The 12,132-nt window shown below is 40.2% G+C and overlaps 1 pseudogene; it reads left to right on the top strand.

Annotated features, from left to right (window-relative positions):
* Positions 1 to 3,351: 3,351 nt before the first annotated feature.
* LOC113900395 lies at positions 3,352 to 11,085 on the top strand (annotated as a pseudogene).
* Positions 11,086 to 12,132: the final 1,047 nt, after the last annotated feature.

A 12,132-nucleotide genomic window follows, 5' to 3' on the forward strand; every position in this document is an offset into this window, starting at 1 on the left:
TTCATTTGATATCTCTCTCTCACACACACACACACACACACACACACATATGCATACACACACAGACACACTCACACACAAAGCCTTGTTTAGCATATGCTTATTTTTCAAAGTTAATGAGGTGAGTGTGTGACCTTTTTTTTTCAAAGTGTATTTGAGGAGAGTTTCTTGAAAGCTTTTAAGATAATTAAGATAGCTCATGGGTGTTGAGAATCACTATTTTTCATATGTATGTGTTCTTACTGAATCAACTTCTCTGAAATGTCGCTTGTTGTGAATTAATGTCATTTTGCACTCTTCTAATGCTTTCAGAATGGTATGGCATTTTACAAAATCAGAATAACTCATCTCAATGTAATAGGTAATGCATTTTATCCATTAAAAAGTGTCTATTAGGTTAAAAGTGATGTTCACTGCAAACAAAGCCTTTAAATTTTTATGGATGCCATTTATTAAAACCTATATCAGAAATTTTAAAAAAGCAAAATTTGAAGTTTCCAAACAAAACTTTATTTTATTTAACAAATAATGGGACATTAGCATTATTATTCATGAGACTTATTCTTGAGGCTATTATCATTAAAGGATATACTAAATTTCATGAGTTTCAATTTAGGAGGGAAAAAGCTCTACTTTTCATGTAAATATCTTGATGCTCATTAGGAATAATCATTGAAATGATTTCTTAAATTGAAGGATTGTGTTATAGTTAATGAAGCTTGCATTCAACAGTGCATCATTAAAGGCAAATGTTCTCGTATAAAATTTCCTAGGTTATTAAAATACATAGCCTTAGTTATACTGCTGCAGATGTCTGCTGCCAAGTGTAACCTGGTTCCATCTATGGCCATAGAACAATGTGGAGAATTTATACCAAATTATGTTAGTGCAGGTTCTAAAAGATAGTGGAACGTTCGTTTGTGGGGATCTAAGTAAATTGAGACTGAGCTCAGTGTGTGAATTAGGCAGTCTATAATTACTTTTTTCATATACATAAAATATGCCTTGATTCTGCTACAGAGCACCGTGGCTTTTCTTTTTTTTCTGTGCGTGTGTGTGGATTTCTGTGCCTGTGTGGGTCATCTCTTTTACGATCAGTTGTGTACTCATGTCTAATCTCTGCTAAAGAAAGGAAGGCACTATCTCTGCTGCAGTGAAACTCACAGGCTGTCTGTAATTTAACTCCAGGATCCTGATGGCAGTTCTGTTGCTTATTACCCTGTGATCTTGGACAAATTTCCTAAGTTCTCTAAGTCTCAATTTCCTCATATGTAAAAAGGATAGGGTATCCTCAGTTTTCCTGGGGCTGAGGGGATTCCCTAGATGCATATTTTTCAACACTAAAATTAGGAAAGTCCCAGACAAACTAGAATAAACTAGTCATACTAACAAAGAGGGAATTTTTTAAAAGTACCTTCCATTTGTATTATTTTTTAAAGATGAACTATAGGATGTTTGTCTTTCTCTGATTTATTTTGATGATGATGATTAATTAATAAGAGAGTCATGTCTGACTCTCTTGACCTTATGGACTGTAGCCCCCCAGGCTCCTCTGTTACGGGATTTCCCAGGCAAGAATATTGGAGTGGGTTGTCATTTGCTTCTCCAGGGGATCTTCCAAACCCAGGGATCAAACCCGGGTCTCCTGCATTGCAGGTGGATCCTGCATTGCAGGCAGATTCTTTACAGACTGAGCCACCAGGGAAGCCCTTGACTTACTTTACCTAGTATAATCTCTAAGTCCATTCATGTGGCTGCAAATGGCATTATTTCATTCTTTTTTATGACATGTTATATTCATTGTACGTATGCACCACATCTTTTTTATCCTTTCCTCTATCAATGAACATTTAGGTTGCTTTCATGTCTTGGCTACTATAAATAATGCTGCAATTAACTTATTTATAAAACAGAAATAGACATACAGACTTCAAAAGCAAATTTATGGTTACCAAAGGGGAAATGTTGGGACAAGAGATAAATTAGGAGTTTGGGATTGATTAACAAATACACATTACTTATATAAAATAGATAATTGGAAAGGACCTACAATATAGCACAGGGAACTCTACTCAATATTCTGTAATAACCTATAGGGGAAAAGAATCTGAAAAGAAATAAGTATATGTTTATGTATAAATTAATCACTGTGTTGTATACCTGAAAATAACACAACATTGTAAATCAACTACGTGTGTGCTAATTGCTTCAGTCATCCCAACTCTTGGCAGCCTATGGACTGTAGCCTTCCAGGCTCCTCTATCAATGAGATTCTCCAGACAAGAATACTAGAGTGGGTTGCCATGCTCTCCTCCACGGTATCTTCCTGATCCAGATCAAATCTGCATCTCCTATCTTCTGCATTGGCAGATGGGTTCTTTACCAGTAGTGTCACCTGAGAAGCCCAGGTCAACTATAATATAAATACAGTTTTTAAAAAGTCCCTCCTACCTGTGGTGTGCTGGAACTACTCCTACTCATGATGAGAGCCAACTGTTATAATTAGGAATTTTGTGGGCCAGTTGCTATATATTCAGAAATTTTGTGAACTGTTGGTGACTTGAAATCATCCATGCTGGGACTATTTCCACAATCAGCAAATGTTACAAACTAGGGCTTTTTTTCCTTAGAGAATTAGCTAACTAGCGTACCACCTCCTACCAAACAACAAAGCTAATAAAATGACTAACTGAAATAATCCATGTAAAATGCTTAGTGGAATGCATGATATAAGTGAAAGTGAAAGTCACTCAGTCATGTCTGACTCTTTGGGACCCCATGGACTATACAGTCCATGGAATTCTCCAGGCAAGAATACTGGAATGGGTAGCTTTTCCCTTCTCCAGGGGATCCTCCCAACCGAGGGATTAAACCCAGGTGTCCCACATTGCAGGCGGATTATTTACCAGCTGAGCCACAAGGGAAGCCCAAAGAATACTGGAGTGAGTGGCCTATCACTTCTCCAGCAGATCTTTCAGACCCAGGAATTGAACTGGGGTGTCCTACATTGCAGGCAGATTCTTTACCACCTGAGCTATCAGGGAAGCCTGCATGATACAAAGTAAGTGCCAATTCAGCATCACTGCTTAGTCATTTATTATTACGATTATTATGAATTTTGCATTGGCATTCAATAAACATGTTAAAATGAACTGAACTCTGCCTGAAGGCATTCCCTATAAATTATTTCAATAGTTTTTTGTTGTTGTTGTTGTTGTTGTTAAATTGCATCTAGAACATAGACTAAGTATATATTGTAGGTCTTCAAACTGGTTTCTCTTTCTCTTTCTCCCTTTCTTATAAATTCCCTCTCTGTGAGCCTAGAAAGATCTCTCATTTTCCTGCTGCACTATGGCTAGTCCTCAGACATTGCATGTCAAGCTTGGGGTAATGACTCTAGCTCCAGGAGTCCATGAAGAATTATGCATTGGTGCTGTGCATGGAGCATGGTAAACTGGATTATGCTAACAAAGTATATTCTGCGAGGTGGCCCCCTGTGAGGTGACTGAGACCACCTCTACATGGTTTGCCTCACCCACTGCCCAAATCTTCCCTGCATTTTGCCGATCCCCAAATACCGCTAGAAATTCCTATTTATAATCTTTGCGTTATTGAGTTTGACATCTTTTAAAAGCAAATCCATTCCTTGGTAAAAGTAACACATTAGGTCAGCAACAGAGTGCAAATTAGTTTATCAAGTTGCCTGTGTGTGTGGTCAGTCGTGTCTGAGTCTTCTTGACTCAAGAAAATATTCTTGCTTAAAGGAAATTGACCCAGGAAAGTGATGAGAGGAAAGTTCTAGAATTTGGGAGATTATAGAAGATGGCAGGTGTGAGTGGGGAAAGGGATGTCAAAAACCAGTAGGCAACAATGTGGAATGGCACCCTACTCCAGTACTTTTGCCTGGAAAATCCCATGGATGGAGGAGCCTCGTTAGGCTGCAGTCCACGGGGTCTCTAGAGTCGGACGCGACTTCACTTTCACTTTTCACTTTCATGCATTGGAGAAGGAAATGGCAACCCACTCCAGTGTTCTTGCCTGGAGAATCCCAGGGACGGGGAAGTCTGGTGGGCTGCCGTCTATGGGGTCTCACAGAGTCGGACACGACTGAAGCGACTTAGCAGCAGCAGCAACAATGGGGAACATTGATTCCTTGGATGGAGGAGTATAAATGAAGAAGGGGATAGTCAGTGCAAGAATACAGATGAGGGAAAATAATGAAAATACATGTCTCCGATTCTTGAATCTTAAGAACTAAGGAACCTCCTGAATTTTCAGAGTCTAGAAAGAAGGTCAAAGTCAACAGAGTTAAAGTGCTACCAAACCTCTAACAGTTTTGTTAAGGGCCAGCCTAGATCTTCAAACATAAAACTGTATGTCTAAGAGGAAATATGTCTAAATAATTCTATCTCTAGTTCATTAAGAAATCTCAGATACACAAAATGAAGACACTCTGCCTGAACTAATGGAAGATGAAAGCATCCTAATTCCAACATATTAGATCATCATCTGAGGGTTTTGTCCTCTTTCCATCTCTGTCCAGTTGAAGCCAGCAGGCATTCCCTCCTCCTGAGGAACAGATCAATCTCTTAGGATTGTCATGTTAATTCAAGCTGAAGAACCCTACTGGTCACCCAGCAAGACATTTCAAGCAGCGGTGTGTGAGCCCCTCAGTTCTTGCTCAGTGTTGGGGGATTTCCAGCTGATGTCTTTGATTGCTCTTATATAGATAATGTAACATCATAAAAGAGGAGTTTCTGTAGTAGCTTGCTTGCCATGAAAGGCTGCCCGTGGCTTCCCAGCATTCCCTGATGTGAGTGCTGGTTTCAGAGTTCTCTGCAGTTTAAGACAGAAAGGGAAGGGATGAGTGGGGGGCAGAAGAAGATTTCTATACAGACCTACATCTTCCAAAATGCCGGACTAGAAAGAAGGAGCAACAGGAAACAGCATTCCCAATACTCAGACATGCATTAGACGCCCCGCCCCTCTTGTTTGTTTTGTTATAAAAATTCAATCTCTGTATTGAGCCAGGTGTTCTTTCCTGTATCTGTTATTTCCCCTGCTCTCTCTTTTCAATGGCCCCTTGCCTTTTAAAACTATTGACTGAAAGCTTTTCCCTTCCTCGGGTCAATTCACCACAGAAAGTATCTACTCGTGTGTACCCAGTAGCATAACCCATCCACACCAGGGAACAAGCTGAAAGAGACCTAAAACTTGGTCTATGTGCTTCAGGAACTTCCATTAGAAGCAAATATTCATGCTGCATTTAAAGAAAAGTGAATCATTCAGTGATGTTACAATATCTTAATGTGACTTCAGGAAAGAAAGCTGAGAGGGGATAAAGACTTGACACAGATGTTCTGGCCCTTTGTGAAAATGTTACTAATCATAAGATAAAAGATAATGAAAGTAGAACAAAATTTTAGGCAAGGGAAACCAATCCATCAAAAGCACAGAGTTTGGAATAAACAGCATGTTTTGTTTGTCTGGTGTTTGTTCTTTTATACAATAAATATTTACCGAGTCCCTATCAGGAACCCAGCCCTGTTCCAGGGAGTTGGGGATTCATCCTTGAAAATAAATCATTGTTCTCCTAGGAGTTGATATTCTAGTGGAGCCATTGAGAAAATGAATGATTAAGCAAAATAATTTCAATTAGAGATTAGCAGGATTAAGGAAAAATTAAAGGAAAAAGTGCTCTTGGAATAAGGATGGCCAGGGAAGGCCTCTCTAAGAAGGTTATAATTTTGCTCTGACCTGAAGACTACAAAAGAACAAGGCGCATGAAGCAGGGAAGAGCTTTTCAGACAGATAGACCAAGTAAATGCCTAATAACAGGAAACATCTTGGCAGATTAAAGTCAACCCTGATTGTACATTAGAATTACCAGGGGAGCTTTTTAAAAAATGCATATAATTGGGCCCCACCTCCAGAGAACTTGTTTTAATAGGTTTGGGGTGGTGCCCAGACATGGATATTTTTTAAAAACTTCCTCAGGTTATTCAAATGTCAGCCAAGGCTGAGAACAGGTGGATTGGAGAACAGTGGGTCTAAAAGTTTAACATGCATCAGAATAATCTGGGAGGCTTGTCAAACCCAGATGGCTGAGCCCCACCCCCAGAGTTGGGGACCCAGTTTGTCTGCAGTGGGGCACAGGAATTTGCATTACCAGCAAGTTTCCAGCAGATGCTGCTGCTGCTGGTCTGAGTTCCAAACTTGAAAACCCCTGGGTTCAAGAACAAAATGGAAGCTGATATTGAATGAGGAACAGAGGGATATGAAAGAAGCTAGAAGGATGGAGTTGGAACTTCTGTTCTAGAAAGGCATACACGCAGAGCTGAGCCACAGACACAGAAATAAAGAGGGTAGATGTGAGACTGCAAGATCATTATGGATGTCAAAGGAGAGATGTAGAGCAGAAGTCCAGTCAGATGGGATGGCAGATGAGGATCCTGGAGGGCTGTTCTGGATGAGCAGAGATGACATGACAAGCAGATAAAGATCTGGGACTCTTCTGAGTGAGCAGAATGTGGATGAAGAATGTCCCCTGCTGTGTCAGCAAACAAAAGATATTGTGGCCATCAAGCCATCAGCTATTGCAGCCACCCTGACTGACTGTGTACCCTGAGGGAATTCAGGATAGGAAAAAAAAGGGGGGGGGGATACTGACCCTAGATGGTTAAGGTGCATAAAAAACAGATAAGTTTAGTGAGCCCAGATTCTTGCATGTTTTCATACAGACACATGTTAAATTCATTAACTTAAGCAGTCTGGTTTTTATTTGCATGCTAAGTTTCTTCAGTCATGTCTGACACTTTGCGATCCCACGGACTGTAACCGGCTGGGCTCATCTGTACATGGGATTCTTCAGGCAAGATTACTGGAGTGGGTTGCCATGCCTACAACCAGGGGATCTGCCTGACCCAGGGAACGAACCCAGGTCTCTTATGTCTCCTGCATTAGTAGGTAGGTTCTGTACCACTAGTGCCACCTGGGATGTCTGGGTTTTATTTAATTGACAACAATCTTTAGATGTTCTGACTACCTGGGTTTTGTTGCAAAAACTACATTTCCTGGCTCCTCCTTACTTCTTCAGAACAGAATCTCAGAACTCTGACAGGCTATCTCCCAGGCTTAAATCCTCAGTTTGCATGCTGAATAAAGCATAATTCTCAACTTTCATGCTGTGTATTTTCTGCAGTTGAGAAGAGAAAGGGATGAGCGAGGAGGAACACATGTACTAAAAAGAGGAAAAGATGCAAAAATATCAAGAGGAGCAACTTGGAGACTAATCTGGAGTTTGAGAGAATGGCCAGTTACACCGCCATCAGTTTATAGATGACATTGCAGCTGCAGGACTGGATGACATCTTGGAGGGAAATTTGAGGTAGAGCAGTGAAGCTAGAGAGAGCAGCTACCACCTGTCTGAGGTCCGAAATCAGAGTGATTATATTCTTTGCAGCCAAAGATGGAGAAGCTCTATACAGTCAGCAAAAACAAGACCAGGAGCTGACTGTGGCTCAGATCATGAACTCCTTATTGCCAAATTCAGACCTAAATAGAAGACAGTAGGGAAAACCACTAGACAATTCAGGTATGACCTAAATCAAATCCCTTATGATTATACAGTGGAAGTGAGAAATAGATTTAAGGGACTAGATCTGAGAGACACAGTGCCTGAGGAACTATGGATGGAAGTTCGTGACATTTTACTGGAGACAGCGATCAAGACCATCCCCATGGAAGAGAAATGCAAAAAAAGCAAAATGGCTGTCTGGGGAGGCCTTACAAATAGCTATGAAAAGAAGAGAAGTGAAAAGCAAAGGAGAAAAGGAAAGATAAGCATCTGAAGGCAGAGTTCCAAAGAATAGCAAGGTGAGATAAGAAAGCCTTCCTCAGCGATCAATGCAAAGAAATAGAGGAAAACAACAGAATGGGAAAGACTAGAGATCTCTTCAAGAAAATTAGAGATACCAAGGGAACATTTCATGCAAAGATGGGCTCGATAAAGGACAGAAATGGTAGGGACCTAACAGAAGCAGAAGATATTAAGAACAGGTGCCAAGAATACATAGAAGAAATGTACAAAAAAGATTTTCATGACCCAGATATCACAATGGTGTGATCACTGACCTAGAGCCAGACATCCTGGAATGTAAAGTCAAGTGGGCCTTAGAAAGTATCACTACGAACAAAGCTAGTGGAGGTGATGGAATTCCAGTTGACCTATTTCAAATCCTGAAAGATGATGCTGTGAAAGTGCTGCACTCAATATGCCAGCAAATTTGGAAAACTCAGCAGTGGCCACAGGACTGGAAAAGGTCAGTTTTCATTCCAATCCCAAAGAAAGGGAATGCCAAAGAATGCTCAAACTACCGCACAATTGCACTCATCTTACATGCTAGTAAAGTAATGCTTAAAATTCTCCAAGCCAGGCTTCAGCAATATGTGAACCGTGAACTTCCAGATGTTCAAGCTGGTTTTAGGAAAGGCAGAGGAACCAGAGATCAAATTGCCAACATCCGCTGGATCATGGAAAAAGCAAGAGAGTTCCAGAAAAACATCGATCTCTGCTTTATTGACTATGCCAAAGCCTTTGACTGCATGGATCACAATAAACTGTGGAAAATTCTGAAAGAGATGGGAATACCAGACCAGGTCAGGGAATACCTGACCTGCCTCTTGAGAAACCTGTATGCAGGTCAGGAAGCAACAGTTAGAACTGGACATGGAACAACAGACTGTTTCCAAATAGGAAATAGATTACGTCAAGGCTGTATATTGTCACCCTGCTTATTTAACTTATATGCAGAGTACATCATGAGAAATGCTGAGCTTGAAGAAGCACAAGCTGGAATCAAGATTGCCCGGAGAAATATCAATAATGTCAGATATGCAGATGACCCCACCCTTATGGAAGAAAGTAAAGAAGAACTAAAAAGCCTCTTGATGAAAGTGAAAGAGGAGAGTGAAAAAGTTGGCTTAAAGCTCAACATTCAGAAAACTAAGATCATGGCATCCAGAACCATCATTTCATGGGAAATAGATGGAGAAACAGTGGAAACAGTGTCAGACTTTATTTTTCTGGGCTCCAAAATCACTGCGGATGGTGATTGCAGCCATGAAATTAAAAGACGCTTACTGCTTGGAAGGAAAGTTATGACCAATCTAGACAGCATAGTAAAAAGCAGAGACATTATTTTGTCAACAAAGATCCGTCTAGTCAAGGCTATGGTTTTTCCAATGGTCATGTATGGATGTGAGAGTTGGACTATAAAGGAAGCTGAGCACAGAAGAATTAATGCTTTTGAACTGTGGTATTGGAGAAGACTCTGAGAGTCCCTTGGACTGCAAGGAGATCCAACCAGTCCATCCTAAAGATCAGTCCTGGGTGTTCATTGGAAGGACTGATGTTGAAGCTGAAACTCCAATACTTTGGTCACCTGATGTGAAGAGCTGACTCATTTTAAAGGACCCTGATGCTAGGAGGGATTAGGGGCAGGAGGAGAAGGGGACAACAGAGGATGAGATGGCTGGATGGCATCACCGACTCAATGGACATGGTTTGTGTGAACTTCAGGATTTGGTGATGGACAGGGAGGCCTGGCATTCTGCGGTTCATGAGGTTGTAAAGAGTTGGACAAGACTGAACTGAACTGAATTGAACAAAATGTATGAGCACTGGGTAGAAATTGTATTGAAGGGATTTAAACAAGCAAAGGATTTTGGTAAGATGACCATATATAGTCTGGAAGTTTATATTTTATTATTTCATGTCTTGTTGTAAATGAACACATATATGGATAACTTTCCTGAAGTAAAACAAATTACATGCATAAAAGCTCCTGTGGGTTTGATCTATAACCATTAGTTCCCTGGAAAACTCAGTAAACTGCAAGGCATGAGTGACTACAATTTTGGGTCATGTTCAATTTAAACACACTCCCATACTCTATAACACATTTGCAACATCAAAGGATAGGAAGCAGGAGAGATAATCAAATGTAATACTTGAATAGCCAAGTTCAAATCCTTTTACCGTTTACTACTTATAAGCATTTAGGAAGCCCCTGCCAGGTACTAATTTTTACATTAAACCTTTCCTCTGCTATCCTATTTTATCCTTTTAACAACCTTACAGGATGGCTACACTTTGAGCACTTATTTAACAAAGAAAGTTAAGAACCCAAGTCAGAGTCAGCAGCTGAACTTTAAATAAGTCATTTGTTCCTGTGAAATTTAATTTTGTATTTATAAAGCAAATATTTTTATTATAGCTTGGTAGTTTGTTGTTTTGCTTTGTTTGTTCTGTTTGTTGTGAGACATCATTAAATGAGATGTCAGTGTGAACTTGATGAACTGTTAAATACAGATATCACTATAAAAACTTGCATGAATCCATGAATAGACCCTCTCGATATTTCTCTATAGCTACCTCGGTGGAGAGGTAGAATAAGGTATATTATGATTATGGACTTTTTGAATTTAGGTTGATTTAGAATCATTAGAGAAGGAAATGGCAAGCCACTCCAGTGTTCTTGCCTGGAGAATCCCAGGGACGGGGGAGCCTGGTGGGCTGCCGTCTCTGGGGTCGCACAGAGTCAGACACGACCGAAGCGACTTAGCAGCAGCAGAATCATTTATAGTTCTTTGCTATGCCTGCTGGAAAACGACTTCGGCATCAAGCCTGGAATCATCTTTGCTGAGATGCCATGTGGCAGACAGCATTTACAGAACTTAGATGATGCTATCAACAGGTCTGCCTGGACTATCTTACTGTTGACTGAAAACTTCTTAAGGGACACCTGGTGTAAGTTCCAGTTCTATCCAGTTCTATTCATCCCTCATGAACTCCGTTAACAGGTAGCACAAGTACAACTCCGTCATCCCCATGCAGCCCCTGAACAATCCCCTGCCCCGAGAGAGGACTCCCTTTGCGCTATGAACCATCAACGCCCTGGAGGAAGAAAGTCGTGGCTTTCCTACCCAAGTGGAAAGGATTTTTCAGGAGTCTGTGTACAGGATACAGCAAGCTATATGGAAAGAGACCAGAAATACAGTACAAAGGCAATTTGTTGCCTGAGACAGCACACACGACACATGACAGACTCTTGTTTTGTAAAACAAAGGATTTATCTTCACTTGCGAAAACAAGTTCCTAGGAAAAGTGTCTGGAGAAGGCAATGGCACCCCACCCCAGTACTCTTGCCTGGAAAATCCCATGGAAGGAGGAGCCTGATGGGCTGCAGTCCATGGGGTCGCTAAGAGTCGGACCTGACTGAGCAACTTCACTTTCACTTTTCACTTTCATGCATTGGAAAAGGAAATGACAACCCACTCCAGTGTTCTTGCCTGGAGAATCCCAGGGACGGGGGAGCCTGGTGGGCTACTGTCTATGGGGATGCACAGAGTCGGACACAACTGAAGTGACTTAGCAGCAGCAGCAGCTATGCTCTGGAAATAATGAAAAGAAGGATTAAAAGGATAAACTGCAATGAGGGCAGATTTCAATATTTAAAAATTAAGCCCATAATGGGATAAGCAATTGTCTCTATATGAGGCCTCACAATTTAAATGCTAAAAGTGTAAAAGCAGAGAATAATATTTACATTTCAAAGCAACAATTAACTAAATCATCCTCAATCTTTAAAATGCCTGAGAAACCTGACCTTATAAAATATAAAAATAAAAATAAACCAATTCTAATAAGAATTGTTATATACTAGTGATAACACACAAATTCATCTTAATTAATATCAAGGAACGATTCACTAGATGTTTACTGAGTCTGTGTTTCATTGAAATAAACTCTTATTTTTATTTCTAGATACATGCATCATTTTGCCAAGCTACTTAGAAAACAAGCTTCCATTTTGTTGTATTTGCATATAAACCAGAAGAGTTATTTGAAGAAGTATTTGAGTATTTAGCTGGCAGTGATCAATAAAATCAATGGGATTTTCCTAATGTTCTTATTGTGTTTTGAAAGATAATTTCACAATTAGAAACTGCTTGTTTATATATTATTAACATATTTTAGGATACCGAGTAGCCTGATGCATTTAGTAAACACTTTCTTATTAGATATGCTGCTTGGTATGTCTGCTGTACCATTCTAGATACTGTTTGTCT

Source organism: Bos indicus x Bos taurus, chromosome 2 (assembly GCF_003369695.1).
Source record: "Bos indicus x Bos taurus breed Angus x Brahman F1 hybrid chromosome 2, Bos_hybrid_MaternalHap_v2.0, whole genome shotgun sequence".
Classification (NCBI taxonomy): Eukaryota; Metazoa; Chordata; class Mammalia; order Artiodactyla; family Bovidae; genus Bos; species Bos indicus x Bos taurus.